Source organism: Nerophis lumbriciformis, linkage group LG11 (assembly GCF_033978685.3).
Source record: "Nerophis lumbriciformis linkage group LG11, RoL_Nlum_v2.1, whole genome shotgun sequence".
NCBI classification, from domain to species: domain Eukaryota; kingdom Metazoa; phylum Chordata; class Actinopteri; order Syngnathiformes; family Syngnathidae; genus Nerophis; species Nerophis lumbriciformis.
Window position 1 is genome coordinate 51,732,424 of NC_084558.2, and position 15,911 is coordinate 51,748,334.

Consider the following 15,911-nt stretch of genomic DNA (forward strand, 5'->3'; position numbering starts at 1 on the left):
AACAAAAAGTATGAATAAGGTAGTGAACTGCAACAGATTCCCGTGTTTGCAATAACGTTATAACGTTAGCAGTGAGTTTACAGCCTCACTGATTTAACTACACAGCAAATAAAAGTCACGTTACTTAGCCAATAAACGTTATCTTACATTCAAAACTTACCCTTCTTTGTGCAACTTCAAATGCCGGACGAAGTTGGAAGTTGTTGCCTCTCCATCGGTAATTTTCGAACCGCATGTGTTGCATACTGCAAACCGTTTTGTGTTGACCACCTCGTAATTTTTATACCCAAACGAAATTATTTTAGGTATCATTTTTTGTTCACTGGCGTGTGGTTTGGACATGTCTTCTTCGTTGGTTGTCCTGCAATTTGATTGGATGAATGCTGTGTGATGAAAACAAAGTAGATGTAATTTGATTGGCTGTTGTACTGAGAGCACACCAGCTGACACACGCAACGCTGATAGACAAGTACACAATGAAAAATACGGAGCGCTCCCGAATAACTTTTTCATCTTTGGGTTTTGGGGAAAGTAGCAAGTCATGTCAAGTCATGTCAATTCAAAAGGCTCAAGTCCAAGTGAAGTCACAAGTCATTGATGTTAAAGTCTAAGTCGAGTTGCAAGTCTTTTTACATTTTGTCAAGTCGAGTCTAAAGTCATCAAATTCATGACTCGAGTCTGACTCGAGTCCAAGTCATGTGACTCGAGTCCACACCTCTGCTACTGAGTCTATCTGTGTGTGTTTGTATTACTACTGAGTCTATCTGTGTGTGTTTGTGTATGTTGTTTGGCGGTTGGTTGTTGCACTTCTCTGCACATGTAGCGATGGCACACTGTCAGGTTCAAACACTGATGACATCTATTAATCAGACAAGAAGCAAGGAATCAATCAGAGACAGAGTTCAATTTAGCTCATGAGGAGAACAGCTCTCTGAGCTGCCACCTTAACGTGGTAGAGGAGTTTGCGTGTCCCAATGATCCTAGGAGCTATGTTGTCCGGGGGCTTCCATGCCCCCTGGTAGGGTCTCCCAAGACAAACAGGTCCTAGGTGAGGGATCAGACAAAGAGCAGCTCGAAGACTTCTATGGAAATGCAAGAACCGAGACTCAGATTTCCCTCGCCCGGACGCGGGTCACCGGGGCCCCCCTCCGGAGCCAGGCCCGGAGTTGGGGCACGATGGCGAGCGCCTGGTGGCCGGGCCTGTCCCCATGGGGCCCGGCCGGGCACAGCCCGAAGAGGCAACGTGGGTCCCCCCTCCAATGGGCTCACCACCCATAGCAGGGGCCATAGAGGTCGGGTGCAATGTGAGCTGGGCGGTAGCCGAAGGCAGGGCACTTGGCGGTCCGATCCTCGGCTACAGAAGCTAGCTCTTGGGACGTGGAACGTCACCTCGCTGGGGGGGAAGGAGCCTGAGCTAGTGCGCGAGGTAGAGAAGTTCCGGTTGGATATAGTCGGACTCACCTCGACGCACAGCAAGGGCTCTGGAACCAGTTCTCTCGAGAGGGGCTGGACTCTCTTCCACTCTGGCGTTGCCAGCAGTGAGAGGCGACGGGCTGGGGTGGCAATTCTTGTTGCCCCCCGGCTCAGAGCCTGCATGTTGGAGTTCAACCCGGTGGACGAGAGGGTAGCTTCCCTCCGCCTTCGGGTGGGGGGACGGGTCCTGACTGTTGTTTGCGCTTACGCGCCAAACAGCAGCTCAGAGTACCCACCCTTTTTGGATTCACTCGAGGGAGTACTTGAGAGTGCTCCCCCGGGTGATTCCCTCGTTCTACTGGGGGACTTCAACGCTCATATTGGCAACGACAGTGAAACCTGGAGAGGCGTGATTGGGAAGAATGGCCGCCCGGATCTGAACCCAAGTGGTGTTTTGTTATTGGACTTTTGTGCCCGTCACGGATTGTCCATAACGAACACCATGTTCAAGCATAAGGGTGTCCATATGTGCACTTGGCACCAGGACACCCTAGGCCGCAGTTCTATGATCGACTTTGTAGTTGTGTCATCGGATTTGCGGCCTCATGTTTTGGACACTCGGGTGAAGAGAGGGGCGGAGCTTTCTACCGATCACCACCTGGTGGTGAGTTGGCTGCGATGGTGGGGGAGGATGCCGGACAGACCTGGCAGGCCCAAACGCATTGTGAGGGTTTGCTGGGAACGTCTGGCAGAGTCTCCTGTCAGAGAGAGTTTCAATTCCCACCTCCGGAAGAACTTTGAACATGTCACGAGGGAGGTGCTGGACATTGAGTCCGAGTGGACCATGTTCCGTACCTCTATTGTCGAGGCGGCTGATTGGAGCTGTGGCCGCAAGGTAGTTGGTGCCTGTCGTGGCGGTAATCCTAGAACCCGTTGGTGGACACCGGCGGTGAGGGATGCCGTCAAGCTGAAGAAGGAGTCCTATCGGGTTCTTTTGGCTCATGGGACTCCTGAGGCAGCGGACAGGTACCGACAGGCCAAGCGGTGTGCGGCTTCAGCGGTCGCGGAGGCAAAAACTCGGACATGGGAGGAGTTCGGGGAAGCCATGGAAAACGACTTCCGGACGGCTTCGAAGCGATTCTGGACCACCATCCACCGCCTCAGGAAGGGGAAGCAGTGCACTACCAACACCGTGTATGGTGCGGATGGTGTTCTGCTGACCTCGACTGCGGAAGTTGTGGATCGGTGGAGGGAATACTTCGAAGACCTCCTCAATCCCACCAACACGTCTTCCTATGAGGAAGCAGTGCCTGAGGAATCTGTGGTGGGCTCTCCTATTTCTGGGGCTGAGGTTGCTGAGGTAGTTAAAAAGCTCCTCGGTGGCAAGGCCCCGGGGGTGGATGAGATCCGCCCGGAGTTCCTTAAGGCTCTGGATGCTGTAGGGCTGTCTTGGTTGACAAGACTCTGCAGCATCGCGTGGACATCGGGGGCAGTACCTCTGGATTGGCAGACCGGGGTGGTGGTTCCTCTCTTTAAAAAGGGGAACCGGAGGGTGTGTTCCAACTATCGTGGGATCACACTCCTCAGCCTTCCCGGTAAGGTCTATTCAGGTGTACTGGAGAGGAGGCTACGCCGGATAGTCGAACCTCGGATTCAGGAGGAACAGTGTGGTTTTCGTCCTGGTCGTGGAACTGTGGACCAGCTCTATACTCTCGGCAGGGTCCTTGAGGGTGCATGGGAGTTTGCCCAACCAGTCTACATGTGCTTTGTGGACTTGGAGAAGGCATTCGACCGTGTCCCTCGGGAAGTCCTGTGGGGAGTGCTCAGAGAGTATGGGGTTTCGGACTGTCTGATTGTGGCGGTCCGCTCCCTGTATGATCAGTGTCAGAGCTTGGTTCGCATTGCCGGCAGTAAGTCGGACACGTTTCCGGTGAGGGTTGGACTCCGCCAAGGCTGCCCTTTGTCACCGATTCTGTTCATAACTTTTATGGACAGAATTTCTAGGCGCAGTCAAGGCGTTGAGGGGATCCGGTTTGGTGGCTGCAGGATTAGGTCTCTGCTTTTTGCAGATGATTTGGTCCTGATGGCTTCATCTGGCCAGGATCTTCAGCTCTCACTGGATCGGTTCGCAGCTGAGTGTGAAGCGACTGGGATGAGAATCAGCACCTCCAAGTCCGAGTCCATGGTTCTCGCCCGGAAAAGGGTGGAGTGCCATCTCCGGGTTGGGGAGGAGATCTTGCCCCAAGTGGAGGAGTTCAAGTACCTCGGAGTCTTGTTCACGAGTGAGGGAAGAGTGGATCGTGAGATCGACAGGCGGATCGGTGCGGCGTCTTCAGTAATGCGGACGCTGTATCGATCCGTTGTGGTGAAGAAGGAGCTGAGCCGGAAGGCAAAGCTCTCAATTTACCGGTCGATCTACGTTCCCATCCTCACCTATGGTCATGAGCTTTGGGTTATGACCGAAAGGACAAGATCACGGGTACAAGCGGCCGAAATGAGTTTCCTCCGCCGGGTGGCGGGGCTCTCCCTTAGAGATAGGGTGAGAAGCTCTGTCATCCGGGGGGAGCTCAAAGTAAAGCCGCTGCTCCTCCGCATCGAGAGGAGCCAGATGAGGTGGTTCGGTCATCTGGTCAGGATGCCACCTGAGCGCCTCCCTAAGGAGGTGTTTAGGGCATGTCCGACCGGTAGGAGGCCACGGGGAAGACCCAGGACACGTTGGGAAGACTATGTCTCCCGGCTGGCCTGGGAACGCCTCGGGATCCCCCGGGAGGAGCTGGACGAAGTGGCTGGGGAGAGGGAAGTCTGGGCTTCCCTGCTTAGGCTGCTGCCCCCGCGACCCGACCTCGGATAAGCGGAAGAAGATGGATGGATGGATGGAGGAGAACGCATGGAGCTGAACACTTAGTCACAGTCTCGCCCTACGCTCCAAGGTTCAGCTCTCTATTTATTCAGGAGTTCCAGAGTAAACAACACTAAGGCCGCCTCTAAATGGAGTGGTCACATTATATTATGCAAAGCAGGTCCAGGACGCACAATACGTGACGGAATGTGCTGGGGTCTTTGTGATTTCGCCTTGTCCCCGCTTCGTCTGCGTGTTGGCATCTTATCTTCGTTCAGGTCTCTGCTTCGTCTGCGTGCTGTCATCTTATCTTCGTTGAGGTCGTTGAAGTCCTTGGCTGTTAGCGGGCTAAAACAAAAATGACATCTACGGCTGAGGCCTCCCCTCAGCCAAGAAGTCTTTGTCCTTGCACAGATTAGAAAAGTCCAACTTGAGCACAATAGCTAAATAACTAAAGCAACAGACATTAAGCATACTAAAGTTAGTGTGATAATATATACATGATTATTCTAACACACACTTGTCGGTATTTGTCAGGCAGCCCTGCTCAGTGGTGTTGCCTTAAAGAAAGTCCAGTAATAATGGTGGTAGGTTGTGAGTTCAAACCCCGGCCGAGTCATACCAAAGACTATAAAAATGGGAGCCATGACCTCCCTGCTTGGCACTCAGCATCAAGGGTTGGAATTGGGGGTTAAATCACCAAAAATGATTCCCGGGCGCGGCCACCGCTGCTGCTCACTGCTCCCCTCACCTCCCAGGGGGTGATCAAGGGTGATGGGTCAAGAATGCAGAGAATAATTTCGCCACACCTAGTGTGTGTGTGTGTGACAATCATTGCTACTTGGAGACTCTGGGATGGCGTGGCGCGGTTGGGAGAGTGGCCGTGTCAGCAACCTGATGGTTCGTGGTTCAATTCCCACCATCTACTATCCTTGAGCAAGACACTTCACCCTTGCCCCTGATGGGTGCTGGTTTAGCGCCTTGCATGCCAGCTGCTGCCATCAGTGTGTGAATGTGTGAATGTGGAAATAGTGTCAAAGCGCTTTGAGTACCATAAAGGTAGAAAAGCGCTATACAAGTACAACCCATACTTTACCTTTTAACTTAACATTGTGGACGGCGTCTTAGTTCCACAGTAAGTCTTTGCTGTCGTCCAGCATTCTGTTTTTGTTTACTTTGTGGCCAGTTCAGTTTTAGTTTTGTTCTGCATGTCACGACTTGGTCCTTGGGTTTTGTTTTTCCAGAAGGCAACGGAAAGTTGGCTCGGGCGAGACGGGAATGTGAGTACATATTTTATTTAATATATCAAAAAAGAACAAACGAAAAGCGCGCACAATGGCGGAGGTACAAAACTTGGCTAATGAAAACAAAACTTGCACATAGGCAGAAACTGTGAACAATGAAACAAAAACACTAACTGTGGCATTAATAAACAAAAACTTACTTGGCATGGACTATGAAGTGCGCAGAGGTAAACAAAGTGTGACAGGGGTATGAATCTGGATGTCGCCAGAAAGACAAACTGAAAACAATGAACTTAAATACTACAGACATGATTAGTGAAAACAGGTGCGTGACTCAAAACGTGAAACAGGTGCGTGACGTGACAGGTGAAAACTAATGGTTGCTAAGGTGACGAAACAAACAAAAGTGCACAAAAAGTCCAAAAACAAAACCGAACATGACTAAAACAAAACATGATCACACAGACATGACACTGCATAGCCTTCCCTAAGCTTTAATGCATTTTCTTAGGGGCACTCGCCTTTTTAAAATGTTGGGTTTAAGCATTAGACCCAACATTTTAAAAAGGTGGACTGAACTGGCCACAAAGTAAACAAAAACAGAATGCTGGACGACAGCAAAGACTTACTGTGGAGCTAAGACGCCGTCCACAATGTTAAGTTAAAAGTTAAAGTATGGGTTATACTTGTATAGCGCTTTTCTACCTTTAAGTATAACCCATACTTTGACTTTTAACTTAACATTGTGGACGGCGTCTTAGCTCCACAGCAAGTCTTTGCTGTCGTCCAGCATTCTGTTTTTGTTTACTTTGTGGCCAGTTCAGTTTTAGTTTTGTTCTGCATAGCCTCCCCTAAGCTTCAATGCCTTTTGTTAGGGGCACTCACCTTTTTAAAATGTTGGGTTTAAGCATTAGACCCAACATTTTAAAAAGGTGGACTGAACTGGCCACAAAGTAAACAAAAACAGAATGCTGGACGACAGCAAAGACTTACTGTGGAGCTAAGACGCCGTCCACAATGTTAAGTTAAAAGTTAAAGTATGGGTTATACTTGTATAGCGCTTTTCTACCTTTAAGTATAACCCATACTTTAACTTTAACTTAACATTGTGGACGGCGTCTTGGCTCCACAGTAAGTCTTTGCTGTCATCCAGCATTCTGTTTTTGTTTACTTTGCAGCCAGTTCAGTTTTAGTTTCGTTCTGCATAGCCTCCCCTAAGCTTCAATGCCTTTTCTTAGGGGCACTCACCTTTTTAAAATGTTGGGTTTAAGCATTAGACCCAACATTTTAAAAAGTTGGACTGAACTGGCCACAAAGTAAAAAAAAAAATAGAATGCTGGACGACAGCAAAGACTTACTGTGGAGCTAAGACGCCGTCCACAATGTTAAGTTAAAAGTTAAAGTATGGGTTATACTTGTATAGCGCTTTTCTACCTTTAAGTATAACCCATACTTTGACTTTTAACTTAACATTGTGGACGGCGTCTTAGCTCCACAGCAAGTCTTTGCTGTCGTCCAGCATTCTGTTTTTGTTTAGTTTGTGGCCAGTTCAGTTTTAGTTTCGTTCTGCATAGCCTCCCCTAAGCTTCAATGCCTTTTCTTAGGGGCACTCACCTTTTTAAAATGTTGGGTTTAAGCATTAGACCCAACATTTTAAAAAGGTGGACTGAACTGGCCACAAAGTAAACAAAAACAGAATGCTGGACGACAGCAAAGACTTACTGTGGAGCTAAGACGCCGTCCACAATGTTAAGTTAAAAGTTAAAGTATGGGTTGTACTTGTATAGCGCTTTTCTACCCTTAAGTATAACCCATACTTTAACTTTAACTTAACATTGTGGACGGCGTCTTAGCTCCACAGCAAGTCTTTGCTGTCGTCCAGCATTCTGTTTTTGTTTACTTTGTGGCCAGTTCAGTTTTAGTTTCGTTCTGCATAGCCTCCCCTAAGCTTCAATGCCTTTTCTTAGGGGCACTCACCTTTTTAAAATGTTGGGTTTAAGCATTAGACCCAACATTTTAAAAAGGTGGACTGAACTGGCCACAAAGTAAACAAAAACAGAATGCTGGACAACAGCAAAGACTTACTGTGGAGCTAAGACGCCGTCCACAATGTTAAGTTAAAAGTTAAAGTATGGGTTATACTTGTATAGCGCTTTTCTACCTTTAAGTATAACCCATACTTTAACTTTAACTTAACATTGTGGACGGCGTCTTGGCTCCACAGCAAGTCTTTGCTGTCGTCCAGCATTCTGTTTTTGTTTACTTTGCAGCCAGTTCAGTTTTAGTTTCGTTCTGCATAGCCTTCTCTAAGCTTCAATGCCTTTTCTTAGGGGCACTCACCTTTTTAAAATGTTGGGTTTAAGCATTAGACCCAACATTTTAAAAAGGTGGACTGAACTGGCCACAAAGTAAACAAAAACAGAATGCTGGACGACAGCAAAGACTTACTGTGGAGCTAAGACGCCGTCCACAATGTTAAGTTAAAAGTTAAAGTATGGGTTATACTTGTATAGCGCTTTTCTACCTTTAAATATAACCCATACTTTAACTTTAACTTAACATTGTGGACGGCGTCTTGGCTCCACAGTAAGTCTTTGCTGTCATCCAGCATTCTGTTTTTGTTTACTTTGTGGCCAGTTCAGTTTTAGTTTCGTTCTGCATAGCCTTCCCTAAGCTTCAATGCCCTTTCTTAGGGGCACTCACCTTTTTAAAATGTTGGGTTTGAGCATTAGACCCAAAATTTTAAAAAGGTGGACTGAACTGGCCACAAAGTAAACAAAAACAGAATGCTGGACGACAGCAAAGACTTACTGTGGAGCTAAGACGCCGTCCACAATGTTAAATTAAAAGTTAAAGTATGGGTTATACTTGTATAGCGCTTTTCTACCTTTAAGTATAACCCATACTTTAACTTTAACTTAACATTGTGGACGGCGTCTTGGCTCCACAGTAAGTCTTTGCTGTCATCCAGCATTCTGTTTTTGTTTACTTTGCGGCCAGTTCAGTTTTAGTTTCGTTCTGCATAGCCTCCCCTAAGCTTCAATGCCTTTTCTTAGGGGCACTCACCTTTTTAAAATGTTGGGTTTAAGCATTAGACCCAACATTTTAAAAAGGTGGACTGAACTGGCCACAAAGTAAATAAAAACAGAATGCTGGACGACAGCAAAGACTTACTGTGGAGCTAAGACGCCGTCCACAATGTTAAGTTAAAAGTTAAAGTATGGGTTATACTTGTATAGCGCTTTTCTACCTTTAAGTATAACCCATACTTTAACTTTAACTTTTAACTTAACGGCGTCTTAGCTCCACAGTAAGTCTTTGCTGTCATCCAGCATTCTGTTTTTGTTTACTTTGCGGCCAGTTCAGTTTTAGTTTCGTTCTGCATAGCCTCCCCTAAGCTTCAATGCCTTTTCTTAGGGGCACTCACCTTTTTAAAATGTTGGGTTTAAGCATTAGCCCCAACATTTTAAAAGGGTGGACTGAACTGACCACAAAGTAAAAAAAAAAAAAATAGAATGCTGGACGACAGCAAAGACTTACTGTGGAGCTAAGACGCCGTCCACAATGTTAAGTTGAAAGTTAAAGTATGGGTTATACTTGTATAGCGCTTTTCTACCTTTAAGTATAACCCATACTTTAACTTTAACTTTTAACTTAACGGCGTCTTAGCTCCACAGTAAGTCTTTGCTGTCGTCCAGCATTCTGTTTTTGTTTACTTTGTGGCCAGTTCAGTTTTAGTTTCGTTCTGCATAGCCTGCCTTTTCTTAGGGGCATTCACCTTTTTAACATTTTTAAAAGCAGGGAGGTTATGGGTCCCATTTTTACAGTCTTTGGTATGACTCGCAGAACGAAACTAAAACTGAACTGGCTACAAAGTAAACAAAAACAGAATGCTGGACGACAGCAAAGACTTACTGTGGAGCAAAGACACCATTTTACCTGCGCGCTGCCTCCTCTTTTTACCGTGAATCGATTTACGTGGACCCCGACTTAAACAAGTTGAAGAACTTATTGGGGTGTTACCATTTAGTGGTCAATTGTACGGAATATGTACTGTACTGTGCCATCTACTAATAAAAGTCTCAATCAATCAATCGCGCTGTTCCCGACATCTACAAAGCAATTATCTATAGCGGCTGCCACCTACTGATATGGAAGAGTATTACACGGTTACGACACTCAACAACATCATTTGCAGACTATAATTACTAAATATTTTTAACCCAAATAAGTGAAGTTAGATCATCTCCCACGGCACACCAGACTGTATCTCATAGTGGTTGAAAAACACTGCTTTATTTTTCCATCCATTCATTTTCTACCGCTTGTCCCTTTTGGGAGCCTATCTCAGCTGCATTCGGGCGGAAGGCAGGGTACACGCAGGCACGTGCACACATAGGGCCCTATGGGTGCTTGAGCCCCTGCCCTTTTTTGCCTCGTCTTAAAAAGTGCCCTCTGCCTGTGTGTGTGTGTTTTTTTAATTATTAATTTCAGGGATGACAAAAAAAACAGCAGTACAAAAACTCCACGTTTTCTTGTAATACCGGGTTGTTTGAGCCTGCCGCTTCCGCCAGAGAGAGAGAGAGAGAGAGAGGGCGAGTGAGTGAGTAAGTGAGAGGAGAGAGAGCCAACTGCGCCCCTGAGGAGATGTGACAGTGGAGCAACTTGAACCAGTGAGTTATGGTCTAGTCGCCGTCCACTTATTCAGCATCTAATATGGGTAATATTTCAGAAAAACGCCGTATTGTTCTATTATTCAATGTGTCAGCTTCTGTTTTTGCCGGACGTCGGAGCACGGCGCATCAATTGAGCACGGCACATCCATTCCGCACAGAGCAGAGCGGATCGTGCGGGACAGGAAGTAGTGTACAAAATACAAAATAAAACACCGGGTTAATTTTCAAATTAAAATGCACTGTGTTTACGGCGGATCACATTTCTCTCACAGTAGAGGTTTAGATATAAAGTTTATTGTGACTTTGCTATTACTGTGTGGGTTAACAAAATAATAATAATAATTAAAGCTGCAAGCAGCGTTGGATGGGCCCGCGTATTTGGCAGGTGCTAGTCCTAAGTGTCCCAATACTTTTGTCTACTTTTAGTCTGAAGTGTCCCAAGACTTTTGTCTAGTGTACCTACCTTGTCTGCATTGTGTGGGCACGTTGGTGCTTCCTGCTTTTAAGCAGCCATCTGAAAAAAACAGCATTGCAGCAGCATCAGCGCAGCGGGTCTTTGAAGGCTCATAAAATCAAAACCGGAGCAGTTGTAATCACAAGGGTTCAATGTGTCTCCTGTGTTAGTTTGAAGGCGAAACGACAAACGCGCTCAGAGGAGTTCGTTTTTGAAGGAAGGAGACCGGTTTTTACAAAAAATTTGTTTTGAAGGGGGAATAGCAAACTTCCTGTTGATTTTTGCTGGGGGTTGTCAATTTATGAAATGTAGGTCTAAGTGAGACCTACGGAGAGGTTTTTGTTTCATGTCTCTCCGACCTTCCCAGTGGGAGTTACAGGCAGTTTTGTAATTTTTTTCTTCCGAGGGGCAGTTTTTTATCAGTTTTATTCAAAAATTGCTGTAGAGGGCAATTATTAGAATTGGGGTTAGGTTTTTTTTTTAGATCACAGTTTTTGCCAGTCCTGATGTGTGTGTTCAGTTCGGTGAGTTTTGAAGCGTGTTAAGGGGGTCAAATTATAGCTCAAAGAGGCAAAAGTGACTGTTTTTAGTAGTTTCTTGTCTTGAAGGGGGAATAGCCAACTTCCTGTTGATTTTTGCCCGAGGAAATTAATTAATAAAAAGTAGGTCTAAGTGAGACCTACATAGAGGTTTTTGTTCCATGTCTTTACGACATTTGTACTGGGAGTTAGAGGTAGTTTTTGTTTTAGGGGGCGCTAGAGCAATTATGAGTTTTGGGGTTTGATTTCTTTACCAAAGAGTTTTGTTCGAGTTTATTTATGTGTGCGTCAAATTTGGTGAGTTTTGAAGCATGTTAAGGGGGTCAAAGTAGTGCGCAAAGCTGCAGAACAATAAGAAAGAATAATAATTAAAGCTGCAAGCAGCGTTGTTCGGGCCCGCGTATGAAGGGTCATAAAATCAAAACCGGAGCAGTTAATTAAAAAGCGCTTCTGTTGTTGTAATCACAAGGGTTCAATCTCTCTCCTGTGTTAGTTTGAAGGCGAAACGACAAACGCGCTCAGAGGAGTTCGTTTTTGAAGGAAGGAGACCGGTTTTTACAAAACATTGGTTTTGAAGGGGGAATAGCAAACTTCCTGTTGATTTTTGCTGGGGGTAGTCGGTGAGTTTTGAAGCATGTTAAGGGGGTCAAATTATAGCTCAAAGAGGCAAAAGTGACTGTTTTTAGTAGTTTTTTGTCTTGAAGGGGGAATAGCCAACTTCCTGTTGATTTTTGCCCGAGGAAATTAATTAATAAAAAGTAGGTCTAAGTGAGACCTACATAGAGGTTTTTGTTCCATGTCTTTACGACATTTGTACTGGGAGTTAGAGGTAGTTTTTGTTTTAGGGGGCGCTAGAGAGCAATTATGAGTTTTGGGGTTTGATTTCTTTACCAAAGAGTTTTGTTATGAAAGTTAGGTCTGAGTCAGACCTACATAGAGGATTTTGTTTCATGTCTTTCCGACCTTCCTAGTGGGAGTTACAGGCAGTCTAGTTTTTTTTTTTCCTAGGGGGCGCTAGAGCGCAATTTTGATTTTTGCGGTTCAGTTTTTTTATTAAAAGACAATTTTCGCAGGTCCTGATAGGTGGGTCAAATATGGTGAGTTTTGAAGCATGTTAAGTGGGTCAAATTAGTGCTCGAAGAGGCGGCGGAAGAAAAAAAAAGAATAATAATAATAATAAAACCTTAGAATAACAATAGGTCCTTATGTCCCATTGCATAAGGACTCCCTGTGGGAGTCCTTTTGCAATGGGCCGTGCGGGCCCTAATAAAACCTTAGAAATTCAATAGGTCCTTATGTCCCATTGCATAAGGACTCCCTGTGGGAGTCCTTTTGCAATGGGCCATGGCGGGCCCTAATAAAACCTTAGAATAACAATAGGTCCTTATGTCCCATTGCATAAGGACTCCCTGTGGGAGTCCTTTTGCAATGGGCCATGGCGGGCCCTAATAAAACCTTAGAATAACAATAGGTCCTTATGTCCCATTGCATAAGGACTCCCTGTGGGAGTCCTTTTGCAATGGGCCATGGCGGGCCCTAATAAAACCTTAGAATAACAATAGGTCCTTATGTCCCATTGCATAAGGACTCCCTGTGGGAGTCCTTTTGCAATGGGCCATGGCGGGCCCTAATAAAACCTTAGAATAACAATAGGTCCTTATGTCCCATTGCATAAGGACTCCCTGTGGGAGTCCTTTTGCAATGGGCCATGGCGGGCCCTAATAATAATGATAATAATAACAATAATAATAAGAAGAATAATGATAATAATAATAATAATTATTATTATTATTATTATTATTAATAATAATAATAAGTTCAGCATTCTGGGGATATAAGATGTAGGTTATCTGTTAGGAATATTACCATCTGTATTTAAACTTGATTCATGTTGATTATGCCTGCAGCACAATGCCAAAAAAAGAAAGGATACAGAAAAGGAAGGAGAAGGAGCGCCAGGAAGCAGCTAAGGGTAGCAGACCTCTTAATGCATGGCTAAAACCAAGTACTAGCACCATGGAAGCCCTGAATTTACATTGAGGAGCATATTTGGGTATGGGTGGCCTCCATTCTACAGCCCTCTACTGGCCCCTGGTCCATATTTTTGGGCCTGTATTGCGTTTCAGTTGTTTAGTCTGAGCATTAAGTGAGAAAGACCATACGTTACAACTTGATGCTGTTTTCATCAAGTTAAGGGAAGAAGGACAGATTTTCACATTGAAGTTTTTTCCATTTGGGTATTTATTTTTCAAAGTTCATGTTGCACTGTTCAATGTTCAATATTGAAGTGCTTATCTTTAACAATAAATAGCCTAATAATAAACCAGTTTTTTGTTGCTTTTCATGTCTTCCAAGCCTATGATAATGTGAATTAGAGCGTATCAAAACACGTATTGGTATGTCAGACTTAGCTTTGTCGTGGTTTAACTCTTATCTTACTGACAGGATGCAATGCGTCTCCCATAATAATGTGACCTCGGACTATGTTAAGGTAACGTGCGGAGTTCCTCAGGGTTCGGTTCTTGGCCCTGCACTCTTTAGTATTTACATGCTGCCGCTAGGCGACATCATACGCAAATACGGTGTTAGCTTTCATTGCTATGCTGATGACACCCAACTCTACATGCCCCTAAAGAAGACCAACACGCCGGATTGTAGTCAGCTGGAGGCGTGTCTTAATGAAATTAAACAATGGATGTCTGCTAACTTCTTGCAACTCAACGCCAAGAAAACGGAAATGCTGATTATCGGTCCTGCTAAACACCCACATTTATTTAATAATACCACCTTAACATTTGACAACCAAACAATTACACAAGGCGAATCAGTAAAGAATCTGGGTATTATCTTCCACCCAACTCTCTCCTTTGAATCACACATTAATCAATCAATCAATCAATGTTTATTTATATAGCCCTAAATCACAAGTGTCTCAAAGGGCTGCACAAGCCACAACGACATCCTCGGTATAGCCCACATAAGGGCAAGGAAAAACTCACCCCAGTGGGACGTCGATGTGAATGACTATGAGAAACCTTGGAGAGGACCGCATATGTGGGTAACCCCCCCCCTCTAGGGAGACCGAATGCAATGGATGTCGAGTGGGTCTAACATAATATTGTGAGAGTCCAGTCCATAGTGGATCCAGCATAACAGTAAGAGTCCAGTCCACAGTGGGGTCAGCAGGAAACCATCCCGAGCGGAGACGGGTCAGCAGCGCAGAGATGTTCCCAACCGATATACAGGCGAGCGGTTCACCCCGGGTCCCGACCCCGGACAGCCAGCACCCCATCCATGGCCACCGGATCTGTGTGTCTCCCCTTCCACAAGGGATAGGGGGGAACAGAGGAGAAAAGAAAAGAAACGGCAGATCAACTGGTCTAAAAAAGGGGGGCTATTCAAAGGCTAGAGTATACAAATGAGTTTTGAGATGGGACTTAAATGTTTCTACTGAGGTAGCATCTCTAACTGTTACCGGGAGGGCATTCCATAGTACTGGAGCCCGAATAGAAAACGCTCTATAGCCCGCAGACTTTTTTTGGGCTCTGGGAATCACTAATAAGCCGGAGTTCGTTGAACGCAGATTTCTTGCCGGGACATATGGTACAATACAATCGGTAAGATAGGCTGGAGCTAGACCATGTAGTATTTTATACGTAAGTAGTAAAACCTTAAAGTCACATCTTAAGTGCACAGGAAGCCAGTGCAGGTGAGCCAGTATAGGTATATATATATATAGGTATATATGTATATAAGGTATATACAGTATAGGCGTAATATGATCAAACTTTCTTGTTCTTGTCAAAAGTCTAGCAGCCGCATTTTGTACCAACTAAAACGGCCTTCCTTCATCTCCGTAATATCGCTAAAATCCGTTCTATTTTATCCACTAGCGACGCTGAGATCATTATTCATGCGTTCGTTACGTCTCGTCTCGACTACTGTAACGTATTATTTTCGGGTCTCCCTATGTCTAGCATTAAAAGATTACAGTTGGTACAAAATGCGGCTGCTAGACTTTTGACAAGAACAAGAAAGTTTGATCATATTACGCCTATACTGTATATACCTTATATACATATATACCTATATATATATATATATACCTATACTGGCTCACCTGCACTGGCTTCCTGTGCACTTAAGATGTGACTTTAAGGTTTTACTACTTACGTATAAAATACTACACGGTCTAGCTCCGTCCTATCTTGTCGATTGCATTGTACCATATGTCCCGGCAAGAAATCTGCGTTCAAAGAACTCCGGCTTATTAGTGATTCCCAGAGCCCAAAAAAAGTCTGCGGGCTATAGAGCGTTTTCTATTGGGGCTCCAGTACTATGGAATGCCCTCCCGGTAACAATTAGAGATGCTACCTCAGTAGAAGTCCCATTTTAAAACTCATTTGTATACTCTAGCCTTTAAATAGACCCCCTGTTAGACCAGTTGATCTGCCGTTTCTTTTCTTTTCTCCTCTGCTCCCCTTTTCCTTGTGGAGTGGGGGGGGCACAGGTCCGGTGGCCATGGATGAAGTGCTGGCTGTCCAGAGTCGGGACCCGGGGTGGACCGCTCGCCTGTGCATCGGCTGGGAACATCTCTGCGCTGCTGACCCGTCTCCGCTCGGAATGGTGTCCTGCTGGCCCCACTATGGACTGGACTCTTACTATTATGTTGGATCCACTATGGACTGGACTCTCACAATATTATGTCAGACCCACTCGACATCCATTGCTTTCGGTCTCCCCTAG